Source organism: Lepidothrix coronata, unplaced genomic scaffold (genome assembly GCF_001604755.1).
Source record: "Lepidothrix coronata isolate B3197 unplaced genomic scaffold, Lepidothrix_coronata-1.0 Scaffold7, whole genome shotgun sequence".
NCBI lineage: Eukaryota > Metazoa > Chordata > Aves > Passeriformes > Pipridae > Lepidothrix > Lepidothrix coronata.
Genome location: NW_016690187.1, coordinates 1,171,713 through 1,187,172, shown reverse-complemented (window position 1 = coordinate 1,187,172; position 15,460 = coordinate 1,171,713). Strand labels below are relative to the sequence as shown.

The 15,460-nt window shown below is 34.3% G+C and overlaps 1 long non-coding RNA gene across 1 annotated transcript; it reads left to right on the top strand.

Annotated features, from left to right (window-relative positions):
• The first annotated feature begins 237 nt into the window (after positions 1–237).
• Positions 238–10,894, top strand: LOC108508598. The gene is made up of 6 exons (XR_001878435.1): positions 238–786; positions 2,934–3,172; positions 5,335–5,510; positions 6,820–6,920; positions 7,359–7,526; positions 10,826–10,894. It is a non-coding gene; the product is annotated as an uncharacterized LOC108508598 (long non-coding RNA).
• The last annotated feature ends 4,566 nt before the right edge of the window (positions 10,895–15,460 follow it).

The window sequence follows — 15,460 nt, the reverse complement described above, 5'->3', positions numbered from 1 at the left end:
TATACTGGAATCGCTTTTTATTCTTTGTATCCATCATGAACATTTAAAAAATTAATTCAGTCTTTAAAAGTTATGTAATTTTTTAAGTGCTAGTGTCATTTGTTGCTACTTTTTCATGTGCAAATTTTGATTCGATTGAGATTGTTCTTGAATGGTGCTAGAACCAGATTAATCATGCTGTTATTAGAAAATACACTCGAAGTTAGGTATAAGTTTAAATAAGATGATGTGCAAACTTAAAAGCTCTGGGATTTTTCTGGAATGAATAAATGAAAAAAGGTTTCACTTTGGGAAAATAGGGGAATAGACAAAAAAACCTTTCGGTCTAACTAAATTGTATTTGTACTTGTTTTCGATTTTAATTGTGGATGGAACTAGACAATTCAAAGTACCTGATGGCCAAAATCATTGTAGAATGTGTTGTGAAATCAGTTCTCAGAAATTTGGTGTGATCACTGTGTTCATGTTAAGTCATTTTGGGCTTTGTTGACACATTCCTTGCGATGTTGCTATTATAGAGTTGAACTTGAGGCTGAATCTAGACACAAATTTATTTTTTATTCTCAGCAATCTAATCTAGATTAACTCTAAAGCTGAATATTGCCTGTTTTCACATGTAGTTATAGTGTTCTTTTTTCTGTCTAGATCACTGGGGATGCACTTGATGCTTATTCAAAAACTGCATGTGTTGGTAGTGTAAGAGAGTGGCCTGGACAAATATTTTTTTTGTCTATCCCAAACTTTCTGGACAACACAAGTACAGATGGCTATTAGAAATGGTCAAGGGTAAAAATATTTTCAATTTAAATTTATGTCAAATTGATACAATGTAGTAGTAAATCAGAGCTTTGAGAATAACTTTTTTGAGTGAATAGTTGTTATATCAGTCGAGAGAACTTCTACAGTATTGTATTTTTGGATTCTCCGTGTTCATATACAGCTGAGCTATACCACAAACACAAAGTTAAATCTATTCTAATCTTTAATCCATATATGGAGCAATATTTAAGGTTGTGTAACATTTTATGTTTATTCTCAAATTGAAGCAATGACTCCTGTTAATAGTGGCTTTTTTGAGCAACTGCATTCTGACATGCAAGGAAAAAAAGCTTCCAAGTGTCTGGGAAGAGGGAATTAAAGGAAGAAGAGGACAATATCTGCTAATACAAGGAGTAAACCTTGCAACATGTCTAAAGATTTGAAATTATTTTCTTTTTTCAGTAATAAATGAAACCCTCCATTTCCTGGGAAAAGAAATAAGGCTTGTGCTTACTGTACTATTTATCCTCAACCGGTGAAAGGCCTTCAGGAAGGGAGACAGAAATTTTAATCTTACAGATTTTAGATTTTTGAAAAAAAATCAAAGCCATACTCAGCTTAACAAGCCTGTAGTTAGTGACTAAAAGAGGAAGTTAGCAAGGGTTAAATTAATTTGCTTTTGGGAATGTTTGTTAGAGAATTCTGAGTCTAGATAAAAGCTCTTGTGCTGGTCTGTATCAAGCCTTTTCTGTACATGAGCAGGTAGGAAAACCTGTCCTTCCTGTAGCTCAAATTCTGTTGTAATGGGAATACTGCTCATCTGGCTTCAGGCAGAGAATCTTCATTCTGCAGTGCAAAGCAGCTTGTATGTAGTGAAGCAGTGGAGAGGTGCTTGAATCTCCTGACAATCTGTCACAAATCTGGCAGGGAGAAGAACTCTGTCTTCCAGCCTTTGATGTTCTTTCTCTTTTCCATTCCTATGTTGTAAATCAAAGACACATGATAGACAGTCAGTGATCACGTCAGAGGCCAAAAGTACTGCATCCTGCCTAAAGAACTTCAGTATTTTCTGTTAAACCACTTGTTAATATGTTCACATATACATTCACATGCATACACACACATGCTGCCTTTCAACCATTTCTCAGTTAATTGCTTCCAACAAATAGCTGTTGTACATAAATCAAAGGTGCAAGTTTCATTTTGCTGCTTTTGAACTCTCTGTTTACTGCTTTATTCTCCTAAATAAAAAGAATTCCTACTAAGCAGATGATTATTCAAATTTAATATTTGAAAAGTAACTAGTTGAGATAAGAGATCTCAAAAGCATTTAATAATCTATTAAGAGTTACCAGTGCCACTGTGTTTGGAGAGGAACAGCAGGCTAGCAGGGAGAAAAATCTAAAGCAGGTCTAGATAAGTTTTTCTCCATTCAAATGGAAGCTATTTCTCCACAGAAACGTGCTTTGGTGTGAATGTATTACCAAGGTTCATTCACACTTTTTGATTTCAATTCAGTAGGGTACTTCATCACGTTTAAGGACTGTCCTGATACAAGTGCTTTCCTTAATTGGGCCTTTCCTGTTTACCAGCAACTTATTAGCATGAAAGGAACTATTAATTATTGTGTAAAAGAAATAACTAGGCTAACTGAACATAGACTATAACCAAAAGTCAATAAACTGAGAAATTATAGAAAAATGCATTTTCCTGTTAACTTTTTGAATTGTAGGTGTGTTATTGTTTCTAACTGTTGTGGGACATAAAGCTGATTCTCTACTGTGACAGTGACCCTTAACCATATATTGCAAATATATTGCACACATATAAGTAGACCCTTGAAACACAATGTGATATTTTCCTTTTCTTAATATGAAATGATGAAAAAAGATAAGGACTATTTCCTGTGTTGCAGGAATAAAGTAGTCTACGTTGCTTTGTTTGCAGATATGTGTCATTGATGTTTTACATATGGCTTTGGAAAAGTAGGAAAAAAGCATCCCAAACACAAAACCCTACTGAGCTACCGGTGAATGAAGGACATTGTACTACTATTATACTGAGATGGAACTTTTTAATACAGAGAAATAAAAGTAATATAAAAAGAAGTATAAGAAAAATAATCATGCCTTAGATCAGACATTCAACTTCTTAACTTTTAAAAATTTTTGCAGGCACTGGAGGATTTTCTGGAACAGAATAATAGGTTGAGGATGTTGCCACCTTGGTGCGAGGAAAGCTGTCTAAGCAGAATGGAGTGACTGCAGGAGCACTTGTTGTGCTTGATGTTCATGCTAGGAATGTTCTTGCATCTCCAGTAAGCAAAAAAGTCAAAGATGAGAGTGACTTTGAGTGGTTAAGTCAGCTTAGGTGCTACTGGGAGTTAAGTGATACCTCTCAATCCTATTAGAAGGTAATTTCTGTTCAGTTTTTCAATTTCTGCTTCCTTGCTCACGCAGAGAATGGTTACACTACTGTGAGAATTTCTGCTGATAAGAGAATACCTGTAACAACCATTTCATGGATTGCTAACTAGAATGGCTGGTAGCCAGACATAAACAGTTTTTAATTAAAATTACTTTTTTTCATCACTGCTGAGTCTCAGTACATTTGCTGAATTTGCAGGGAGTGTTACAGACAGAATTTGTTCACTCAAAGACTGTATTTTGGCTTCGTGATTCTGCAGGATTAAGAATGTTATAAGGATGACAATTTTCAGTTAGAGATTTTAATCTGATTTACTGTCAATAGTATTTTATTTATGCATTATATTTATTGGAAAAATAACAATGTTTTTACTGGATAGTGGTAGGATACAATATTTTACAGTTATCAGGACAAGATTTCCCATAATACAAAAGACATTGCACATGAAATTTAAAAAAAAATAATTATATGTAGGGCTCATACATTGCCAGAGTAATCAGTTAGACCATAACTACAGCTATTGGTCACTATTGCTTCTGTTTATATTTTAGAAAGTCCATTAACTTTCTAAATAGCTAGACAAGACAGTTTTACTCAGCAATATGGTTAGTAGGATCTTTTTTTTAGTTAACAGTTTAAAAACTGGTCTTTTTGTTTGATACTTTAGTATCTATTAATTTGTAATTTTTTTTTTTTTTAATTTGTGTTGTATTGAAACAAGTGCCTCAGAGCAATCATGAGTCTGCCATGCAGTTGTTTCTAACAGCACTGGGCCTCTTAGAACTTGGGAAATGGTGTTGAGGGTGGGTGTGGATTTTTTTTCAAATGGGTCATAGCCATGGAGTTTTATGACAAATAAGTATGTATTAAAAAATAGTTAAAATACATTTGATTAAAGGGATCACTCTATAAGTGTAATTTAACACCAAAAGAGAGATGAAATTACTTCTTACTAGTGGTGTACTTGTGCAAACAAGCAGTAACAAAGACTAATTCATAAAAGATACCTGATGTTAAGGTGCAGAGGCTGATTCTCAGTTCTGAATTTTTCTAAGAAGGCATGGAAGCAACAATCTGTTCAGTTAGCAAATGAAGTTAATTTCTTTTCGGAGTGTTGCACAAAATTGGGACATGATTTAAATGTCTTTGGAAGCTTCTGGTAGTCATATCGAGCCCAAAGGTACTTTTTGTTATGCATTGTATTTGATGCACTGAAAAAGTGTGCTTACTTTTTATGGTGTTTCCTAATTTGAAACATCTGGAGCTCACACTCAGCAGTAAATCAGCACTGGGCGACTAAGGTCAGCGTGCCATTTGAAAGTTAAATCATGGCAGGCAGTGAATGCCTTCGTTTGAGAGGACATTTTGTTACTCAGCTAAAAGATTAGTAAATGCATACTTGCTAGACTTCTCAATTTGAGAACAACTGTTAACATTACAAGTACCAACTGTTAGAAAATTATTTTAAACGGTGGACTTTAAAGGAGATCTGCAACTCACACCAACATGAGAGGGGATTCATGAATGATGAGGCTAATACTTGTCAAATTCTGCTTCAACTGGGCATAGGGACATTCCAGCTTATTTTCATGCTTGTTTTTGGAAAGATGAACAATCTGTTTTCAGTTGCATGTTACTTCCAATAGTCTCCTCACACAAATATCTGTACAAAAGCATGAAATCCTCAAAAGTGGAAAATAGATCCTTGGATGTAAAAAGCTGCTAATTTTTTCTTTTATTTTGTGTACATAGTCGGCTGAATGTGTGTGTACAGTGTCTGTAAGTGTTACGTTATATATATTATTATCTGTGTGTTTCTTATGGCACAAATCCATAATGGATTATAAACTATGATCAACCTGGACACAGTGTGGAAGCATAACCCTTCTTTGCTTTGAATCATTACTTGCTATTACAGTAAAAAATTGTAAAGACTGCATAAATCAGTCAATATCAACACAGAAACAAGTGATAAGGTAAAACCCAATTGTCTTCAGATAACAAATTATGAAATGGAATATTGCATGAGCTACTGAGTTGCTGAGGTTTCCCTTCATCTTTCTTTGGTGTTTTTTTTTTCTAAAATAATAACCGTGGAGTGAAGGATCTACCTTTCAGATGTTTAATTTATTCTTTGACTTTATATAGAGTGACAAAAATGTTGCATCCAAAAAGCTGAAGTTGAATCAAGATGAAGGAAAATTAAAGATTGCTATTGGTCTGAGAAAGAAAGAAGCAGACCTGAGGAAGGTTCAAGATAAGTTGCTGTACTCCACCAGACATGAGAATCCAAGAAGAAAAGAGAAGGCTGACTTGGAAATCAGGTATATGATACAAAAGGTGAACTATTGTTCTACTGATACCCAGAAAAGTTATTTAAAATTTGTTTCTCTGTCAAATAGTATTTTCCCTTTTAACTGCCAATATGTGGAACAAGTCCTACTTTTAGATAACCATCGTTTTATTTTGGTGTAATGGTCCTAAGCTTATAAGTGGGCAAAGCATGAAAAATAAATGCTTTAGAGTAATAGAAAATGTATATCTTATTAATTTACCAACTGATATCCCTCTCCTACATCCTCACTCATATCTGCTTTCTTGTGAGGAGATAAATTTTCAATGATTTTACTAAATGTTTGGATTCATCTATTAACCTGCAAGTTAGCACATTAAAAGTTTTTAAAGTTTATTTATGCCTTCTGTGCTAATGCAATTTTGAGACTGTTTTTGGTAAGCCCTGTTCCTGACTGGTAATTAGCTGCTTATGTGTGCAAAAATTTGCAACATTTGGAAGAAGATTTTATTCTTTTTTTTTTTTTTTTTTTTAAGATTTGCAGTACATCAGCTTTCTTTAAATAAATAGAACTGGAATTTGAAATGGAGTCTTAAGCCTTGTCTGTAGTTAGTCAGCTCTTTGTGTGTTTCTTCTGCATTCTGATATAGTTTGGAAGTAGAGGGGAGGGATAAACTACACAGGCAGTTTGTTACTGTGGTGTAAATTGGCTGCTGTGGTTACGAGAAGAGAGGATTGTAACCGCAGCAAAAGTTGTCATCATTTTCCTCCTATCCCACGTCTGAAATGTGTCTGTACCAGAGAGTAAAGAATTCTAACAGAGATGGATTAAATTCCTGTTAAAATATTTTTTTTTGTTAGATTATAAACCTAACTGGAAAGATGGCTTGTTTAAAAACTGACGACATAAATGCCAGTTATGGGTTCACAAGGATTTTTTTTGCAGAAAAGAATGTAACTACTTTTATGAGACAATGTTTTTGGTTTTTTTTTCCAAGTGTTTTTGTTTATCTTATAACATGTAGATAATTTCCTTGGCTGTTAATATTTTCTGTATTGTATACAGAGCTATTTTGAATTGCATGTTTTTATTTCCTTTAATTATTGTACAGTTTTCTTCCTTTATTTGGATGACACTGTAACTGAATAGACTTTGCTGTGCTGGTCCTGATAATAGTTTTTGTTCTTTAAATGTTTCCATTGTAATAAAATGTGTTTTCTTTTTATTTGATGAAATTACTTAAGAAAAACACAGGAAAATAAGCTTTGAATGCTTTTATTATTTGTAAAACGTGTCTAAAGTGATCATGTATATAATCAGAGTTTTTTTCCATTCTGAGGTTGACTTATACAGCAAAAAACTACAATGAACAGAACAATTGATTGGTGGCCTTGGGGATGAGAAAATTCACTGGCATGAGACTGCTTTGGAGCTGGGAAGGTAGTACATCAATTTGACTGGACATACACTTATTTCATCAGGAATTGAACCTTACCTAGGAGCTTTTACATCCAGCTACAGACAAGTGATACGTGCAGTGATTTTGTCCCTCTTTTTAAAAAAAAATTGAAATTTAATTAATTTTTCTTCTAATATAAATTTTATATTTTTAACTTATGCTTGCATAGAATTCATAAGTGGAACTTTTCTTCCTTAAAGCAACAGTAGTTCAATAACAGCAGAAGCTCAATAACAGTAGATGCTGTTATTGCCCCATCCCTGTAAGTGTTCAAGGCCAGGCTGGATGTGGCTCTGAGCAACCTGGTCTGGTGGAAGGTGTCCCTGCCCATGGCAGAGGGATTGGAACCAGGTGATCTTTAAGGTCCCTTCTAACCCAAGCCTTTCTATGATTCTATGATTTGTGCCTGTAACTCTCAGTGAAATAAACAGAAATTCAGAACACAAGAAGATTTTTACATGGCAGATGGTTTGATATGTTGGAAATTTTGGATGCCAAAATTACCCTGACTTCGAGTGTTTTTGAACACCAAAACCTGCCACTGAGTGCAGCTGAAGAAATTGATGTCCATTTATTTTGAAAATCAGGTACAGGTTATCAAAAATTGCTAGAAATTAAGAGAGAAAAAAAGTTAATGTCTGTCATTTGAACATAGAATTTAGATATTATCCTTATTTCCCCTTTTCCTTCAGTGTATTTACTTTGGCCATTTTTCTTTATTTTGTACTCTTCTTTCAAACAATTATTTTCTTAAAAATATCCATGTTGGGATGTTATTATTTTGAAACTTTACAGACTGAGAGTTTATGGCAAGATTATTTATAGGGCAGATAAATAGTCTGCAGTTCCAAATAGAATTCCAAAGTAAAAAATTTTCAGTGTTCTCTTTTATGGTCACAGCCTGAATTGCGTATAACATTGTGCCTGGGTAGGCAGGAATACTTCTGGTGAAACATCTTAAGGGGAGCTGAACTGTATTCAGGCCAAGCGTAGCTACAGATGCAAATGATATTCACAAAGGGCAGAGACATCCACATGACTCTTCACAAAAAATGGATGCATAGTGGTTTCACCTGAAAAGTTTAGTGCACTTTCATTCTCTCTGACTGTGTAGTTTCTTTCTCCGTGCAACAGTAGGTATGGATTCCTGGTTGCTTTTCCTTACTCTCGTGATTGGGCATGCACATACTACGTAGATATCTCCACCAGAAATTGTTGGATAGCATAAACACTTCCGTGCAGTTCTTCGTTTCATCTGCTGCTATATTTTTCTTTTCCCCTGCAGTTTTCCTAAGAGAAGAAAGTTACAATGGCTTTTGGAACATCAACTTTGTTTATGCAAACTGATGAATCCTTCATTCACCCCCTCTGTCGATGTCTCTAGACCTTTGATGTTTCCTTTAATGTTGCATTTTTGTCTCAGTTTTTTTTTTTTTTTTTGCTGTAAGGCTTTGACAGCTAAATTTTATTTTAGAATACTACAGCATATTTCTCTGACCTTGTACATAGCTTTCATACAAGATTGTGCCTTTCATATCAATATGCTATTTCCATAAATTTTCCTTCTTTGGAAGCATACTTCCTAGTGAAATATGCTTCTTGATTTACATATTTCAAGGTGTGTGTCTTCATTATTATTACGCATCATAGAAAACCTATAGTCTACACAACTGTAGTGAGTTAGATGATAAAGAGCACTGAAATGTTTGTTAAATTGTTAAATTTAGTCAAGTCCTGACAAGTGCAAATTATGTGTGTCCGGAGGGTTAAATAATGAAGCTATTTTTTTCCAGTAGAACATATGCATTTGTCCTACACTGATTTCATAGCATAGAAGACACCTGCTGAAAGGATAAATAAAATCATGCCAAGGCTCTGAATAAATAAACTTATATTTCAAATATGGAAATCATATACAAAGGCATGTTTAGAGATTTAATACAGAAGAACGAGTTTCTTTTCATTTGAAGATTGTGATCTTGTATATAGCAACTGTTATGGGAAATGGGTTGAAAAATACATTTTAATTAGTTTGAAAGTTTTGTGAATAGACAGAACTTCATTTAATATTTGTTTTCTTCTTATTTAGATGCAAAATAGAGAGTGAGTATTGCTGTGTAAAACAAAAGACATTCCTTGTTCTGATGGTTTTTCCTGAACAAATAACCTGGGAGAATCAGAGCTTGGAATACTGCTGGACTACCTTCTGACATGTTTCTATTGATAATGGCATCATTGTCTCATAAGTAAAAACAAACAAGAAAACGAACCCCCAATAAGTAATTTTTTTATAGACAGTTTTCTACTATATATCCAGTTTAATGACCAACATTATTAAATTACTGTAATGTTTAAATCTATAAGGAATACTAATAATACTTTTAAATTTTTAATGTAAAGTTTTTTTATCTGTGAATTCACTCCCTCCTTTCTAACTCCTATGGATTCCTAAAATGATACTTTCCCCTGTCCCCTGCCCCCCCCACTCCCCCATTTTTTATTTTTTTTTTGCTTTTTGGTTTTGTTTTGTTTTAACAAACGTGCTGCATCCTGGATTCAGGTTAAGACATCTTAAAATGCTTCAGGAATAGAATTCTTAATGCTATTCTTGATGTGCAATCAGTAGATATGGAAATAATTCTCCTTTCAAATCTAAAGGTTTTTAAAGAAATACGCTGACATCAGCTGCTACCATGAAGTATCTACAGATAATGTCTTGATTACTTCTCTTTAAATAGTTTTCCAGTTTATGTTGCCACCTCGTATGAGATTTAAACATTCTGGCTTCTAACATATTAAGTGTGCAAAGCCCTGACATTTTGGAAGTGTTGGTTTGTACACTGATTAGCTGAATCATCATTTACTAGGGCACAGTAACAAAACAACAACAAAATACCCATGTGTATGAGTAAGGCTTAAGGGAGGTGCTAAAAGCTAGAATGGAGAGAATTTCTAGTCTCCTTTCTTACAGAGGATGATCCCAACCATATGCTCTTGCCAGTTTTTTCCTCTTTCTTGCATTGTATTCTATATACTTGTAAACTGCATCAACAGGAAAAAGTGAGGTAGGCCTTTCCTGCAATAACCTCTGATTTCAGAAATGTGTTGGTATATATCCATGTCACAATCAGTGCAAACATCAGTGATTTGTCTGACAGTGTACAGCATGGGAACTGACCATCTTAATGTTCTATCATCTAGAAATACCCACAGCTCAGCTGCAATTAGCCTTACCTTAATACACCTACTGATGACTGAGACACGGATGGCATCAACAGCTTTGTTGGATACCAACCTGGAGGCTTGAGGAAGATTCTCTCTCACATTTCAAAATCAAGTCCTGTCATTATTTAGTTTTAAAATGCTAAGCTTTGTGGCCATGCAGAAGCAGTTAAGATTTTCAGACTTGTGTTTGTTATGACAGTGAACAAAGAACCTCTCAGTTCTGTCCAGCGTGCTTGCCAATGTACTGCTACTGACTTGTAGCTTCTGTTCTTAGCACAGCTGAGGCAGAACTGACTGTGGAACAGTGTTGCTTTAACTGCTTCCCCTCTTGTGATGGCTACCCATGTCCTTCACATCTGTTCATTCTATTTCTTGCATACTGTATTCTTATAATTGTTTTCCATAACTAGGTTAATGGGCATCAAGTCTATGATAAGATGTACCTACCATTTACGAATCATTTTACAGTATGCTACTGCATATGCTACAGTATGCTACTGCACAAACTTACCAATAGAAATCTTTAATTTTCACTACTGTTTACAGGAAAATTCTCCTCACTGTTTGAGGAGTCTGACGTTGGATAGCGCTGTGACTGAATACCTCTTTTATTGTAGAGTGAATGGTAGGTTTCACACATAACCAAAATTGTATATTACAGGTTCACATTTGGAAGTAGAGATGCGTGGATAACACTTCAGCTCTGGCAACCGGATAGGTGACAAAGTGCAAAATTAAACAGGTAAGACAAAAATAAGGCCCTAGCTAAAGAACCTCACTGTATGTTCATCTGACATTCAAAATTAGCATTGACTGTACTTCAGGAAGCAAAATGGCTTATTGAAGTTAGAGGATATATGCTGGGATTATGATTGTATATGTAACTTTTTAAAAGTAATTACTGTATTAACAATTCAATCACTCTGGCTAAACAGTCAACAAGTGTTAATGAATTCAACACTTCTACAGTACGTCCTACCATTTAACTTTTATAAAGCTTTGATCAAAATTCTTTTTGAACTAATGGAAGGATGATTAGCATTTTAAAATTAAATAATGAAAGCTCTTAATTTTGAAAGGTGAGATAGAATCTACCTCAAATTGATGATGCATATTATGCCTGTAGTTATGAGTTTAAGGCTAGATATTAGGACCATAGGAACCATACAGAATGCAACTCAAGCTTTTTGTAACAACAAATTTTCTAAAAAGCAGAATTAGTGAGCAATCCAAGGATAATTTGCAAACATACATAGGGACTGCAATGCCATCAATGAAGAAGGATTTTATAGAGATGAAAGCTGTGTGCATTTGGCTGTTATTAGAGAACTATAATTATTCAATCTTAAGTATTTTGTGTCTCTTACACAGTATGTCTGAAGTGGAATATGCTGAAAATAATACGTGACTGACACTTTGAAGTAATTGGGGAAAGAAATACTGCAGGTTTTAGCTGAGGTCTTTTCAAATGTTAAATTCCTGTTTTAAAATAAGAACAAGCAAAATTATTATGAAAAACTACATAAATATAGTCTGGTTTAGACTCTGCTTAACACGTAAGTTTAATATGTTCAGTTTACAGTTTGCAATTGCTGCATTGCCTTGTATCATCTATGCTTAAAATCACCTGGCCATATATCCCTTGGGTCTCCCTTTGGGTCCTCATAAGTGACTGAACCACCTAGAAATCCAGCAATTCTTTCAGTACACTTTTGATCCACTGGTGAACACTGTTACCTACTGTGAGATTTTCTTTCTAGTACTGCTGATGCTACTGCCTCATGTGACAGACACTCAGGTTTCAAATGCCCTGTTTGCTTCTCTAGAACTACTGTGTTACCACAGTTTCCCTTATCCGTGTGTATCAAATTATTCAAAATACTTGTAACTTTACAAAGCCCCCACTTTAACTTTCTTCATTTCTGCTTTGATATCATGCTGTCCTGGTAGATTACAAATGTATTTCCTGAATCTCTCCATGCATTTTACCCATGAAAGCTTTCTTCCATAGTGGGTAAGATGGACAGGATCCCTTTCAGACGACCTGTTTTCCTAAATCATTCTACAAGGGAGAAGAAAGCCATCCTCCTTCAGGTGGTGAAAGGTCACTCCCACGTACAGGTTCTGATCCATAATGGAGAAGGAACCTCTGTAGTATCCTGTGTATAATTTCAGGCTACTGCCACTCATGGTGCATTTCTCTTCCAAAACTTCCTCTCCTAAATCTGTGCCCTCTTTCTTCCACAATATCCATTTTCATTAGTGGAAAATTCCATTTGTTTTCACTTGAAAATGCTCACTAATGCTACACTATGACTGTATTAAAGCTGTTCAAAGTTTCAAAGCTTAAGAGTGATATTATTATTTTGAAAGTTATAAAATTAAATGTGACTAAACTCTCTAGGAAGTAACTCTTATTCTAAGTACAGTCTTAGAAGGAGGAAGATTGGTTTTGGTAAACAAAGAACTTAAGGATTCATCTACCTCCTCTTAAATTCATCAAGGATTATGGGAATGGGCACATGAATATGTGGTTACTATGATTTCACACTGACACACTTTTGTTGTAATGACAAAAAGGAATAAATTGCCTTAAGAAGTACTTTGAGGTAAACATTTGAAGAGCTTACATTTCAATTTTGAAAGTTTGTATTTTTCCCTTCAGCAATGCAAGAAAATGCCCTCTGATGATAGATCCTTAGAATAAATGAATAAAGGATATGGAAAAAGCCAATAGTTTGCTTATAATCAAACTCAGTGACCCTCAGTTTATTACAACACTGGAAAACTGATTCAGTTTGGCAACCCTGGAGGGTTAATGACTCAAAGTGTAAATTACAGAAGGACCTGGAGGGGGCACAATTAGCTAAAAAATGAAACTGGTGAGTATCAAATGTTATAGTTAAGGAAAACAGATTTTTTCCCCCTTCTTTTGAATGAAAAGAGTACTATAGTAATTGAAGCCCTCACCTCAGGTTATAAGATACTTCTTAGCACAATATAATACTCAGTTTAATATATATCTTTTTATTGCTTTATGAGAATTGCCATTTCTTTGTTTTGTTTGGAATAATATTATTTCTAGAAAGTAATGTTGTTTTTTCTTTTCAAGAGTACAAATACCAGATTACTAGGCTGTGACCAATACTGCTTGTCATGTTCTCTGTAGCGTCTTTATTGCAAGTACTCTTAGTACCTCAAAGAGAAATAAAGTAATGAAACACATTCAACCTATTTTTCAAAGGCTAACTGGACTTCAAGTAGAGATGGATTGTTTATTTTCCATTATTTCCTTCTTGATTTTGACATTCTCATATGCTTACAGTGAAAACTGAAGCAGACTTAGTCACCCAAAATGATTTCTGTGGCATTTAGTTTGCTGTTATTTTGCTTTTTAGAAATGGTAGCCCTAAACTACTGTTCTAAGCCATTGGCAGCAGTAACAGTGATAGCATTTTAGCTGCTTTCTTGCAAATTTATATCATATTACAGAAAGAAATTAAAAGTACATTTCTTTGATTAATTTTTCAATCACCTGAATACTCTCCTTATCTCTAGATATTGCTTAGTTAATATTTTTATTGTTTGCACACTGTAAATACACATTATTCATATGTTTTGTAAAGAACAATCAATAAGTAATATAAAAGCCAAGAAAGTCCTACTAATTCTTATGTTATTTTGAAGTGCTACTGGAAAATATTGGAGAAGAACTTGATCCTATCCTAAAGCCACTTTTACTCAGACATTTAAGTAGTCAGGAAGCCTTCGCCTTGGAGAATCCACTATTGAGTGTGCTCCTGAATTCCACTTTATATTACAACTAAGCTGGGAAATCCACATTCTCTTCCTGAAACATCTGTTAAGGTGAGAATTTTGAAAATAAATGTGCAACTTGTTAAAACGATGTTAACAATGCTAAAACAATGTTTTAATTTTAAAATGGTTCCTTGGCTAAAACCAGGGAAGAGTTTCTGGCATTTGTTCATTCCTCATTCCTTGCCAACACTTTTTTTTTCACTGCTGGATAACCAGTATCATCTTAAAAGTGTTGACATTTCTTATATCAAATCCTCCACCTTGAAATACTGTCATTCTTTCATACAGTCAGGAATTTAATTAATTAATTAATTTTATCATCTTTCCCAGTCTGGATCTCCTGATGCTATTTAGTCACCTTTTATTATGACAATATTTACCAGACTTAACATAATAATCACCTCAAATGCAAAATCTACATAAGCTTTTTTATCTGTAGCATAGGTAGGGTCAGGTGCAAGGTCTGGGCAATCCAAGTTTAGCATAACTGTTAAATTAAAGATACTGCTAGTAATCATTTAAGTCAGATCTTAATATTGTGGTATCATATTTGAATGTACCTTTGAGGTAGCTTTTACCAACAGGGCAATCTGTGTTTTATAAACTTAGCTCTTTGACTTTAAATCTTACTATTTTATATCTCAAAAAACCCCTGTATGCCTATGTGCCTAAATTAAAGTAAGCAATAAATAAAATCATCTCATTTTGATTCAGACCCTTTCTGTCAGCAGAAATATGAACATACAGGACCTCAATCCCAGCTGAACAATATGCATTCCCAGGGAATGATTGGTGTAAGCCCATTTTGATAATTTTGTCCACACAGCCTCACAGAAAATTCTCTGTGAATTAATGATTCACATAAGACTGTTTGTCTTGGGCTATCTTCACTAGTCAGACTTGTTTTACAACAGGCTTTGTGCTGAGATTTTTTTCTTTTAATCATTCTTGTCTCATGGAAACCATGTTACTTCTGTAACTTGAAAAAAGTTTACATTTTGTCCCACAGTCATTTTCGTGTCAGTATTTCGTGCATAAATAGTATGTATATCCATTTAACAGATGAGGAACTAGTAACTTTGAAAGGACTTAATGCTAATAAAAAACCAGGAGTATTTATATATTAAAAATGATCTGTTTCTTGTTAGCTGAATGGAAGAAAAAAATAGATTGAACACAAGACTGAGAAGGAGACACAGTTCAAACAACATAACGTGCTCTTGTTCTCGATCTTCTGTGAAAAGCTTTCCCCTTTTTAGCTATTATAAATCACATTTAGGTTTCAGAATTATCACCATGCCTGAAATACAGGAATAGTCCTCTGAGTAGCTCTCTGCAAAGGGATTGGTGACCTTGGTAACTGGGTAAAAGGCATAACACTTCTCCACATCCTTGTTCCTACCTTGAAAAAAGTATTTGAAGTAGTTGTGCAAATTCTTACACTGTTCCTTATTTTTACTGAGGTATTCAAGGTATT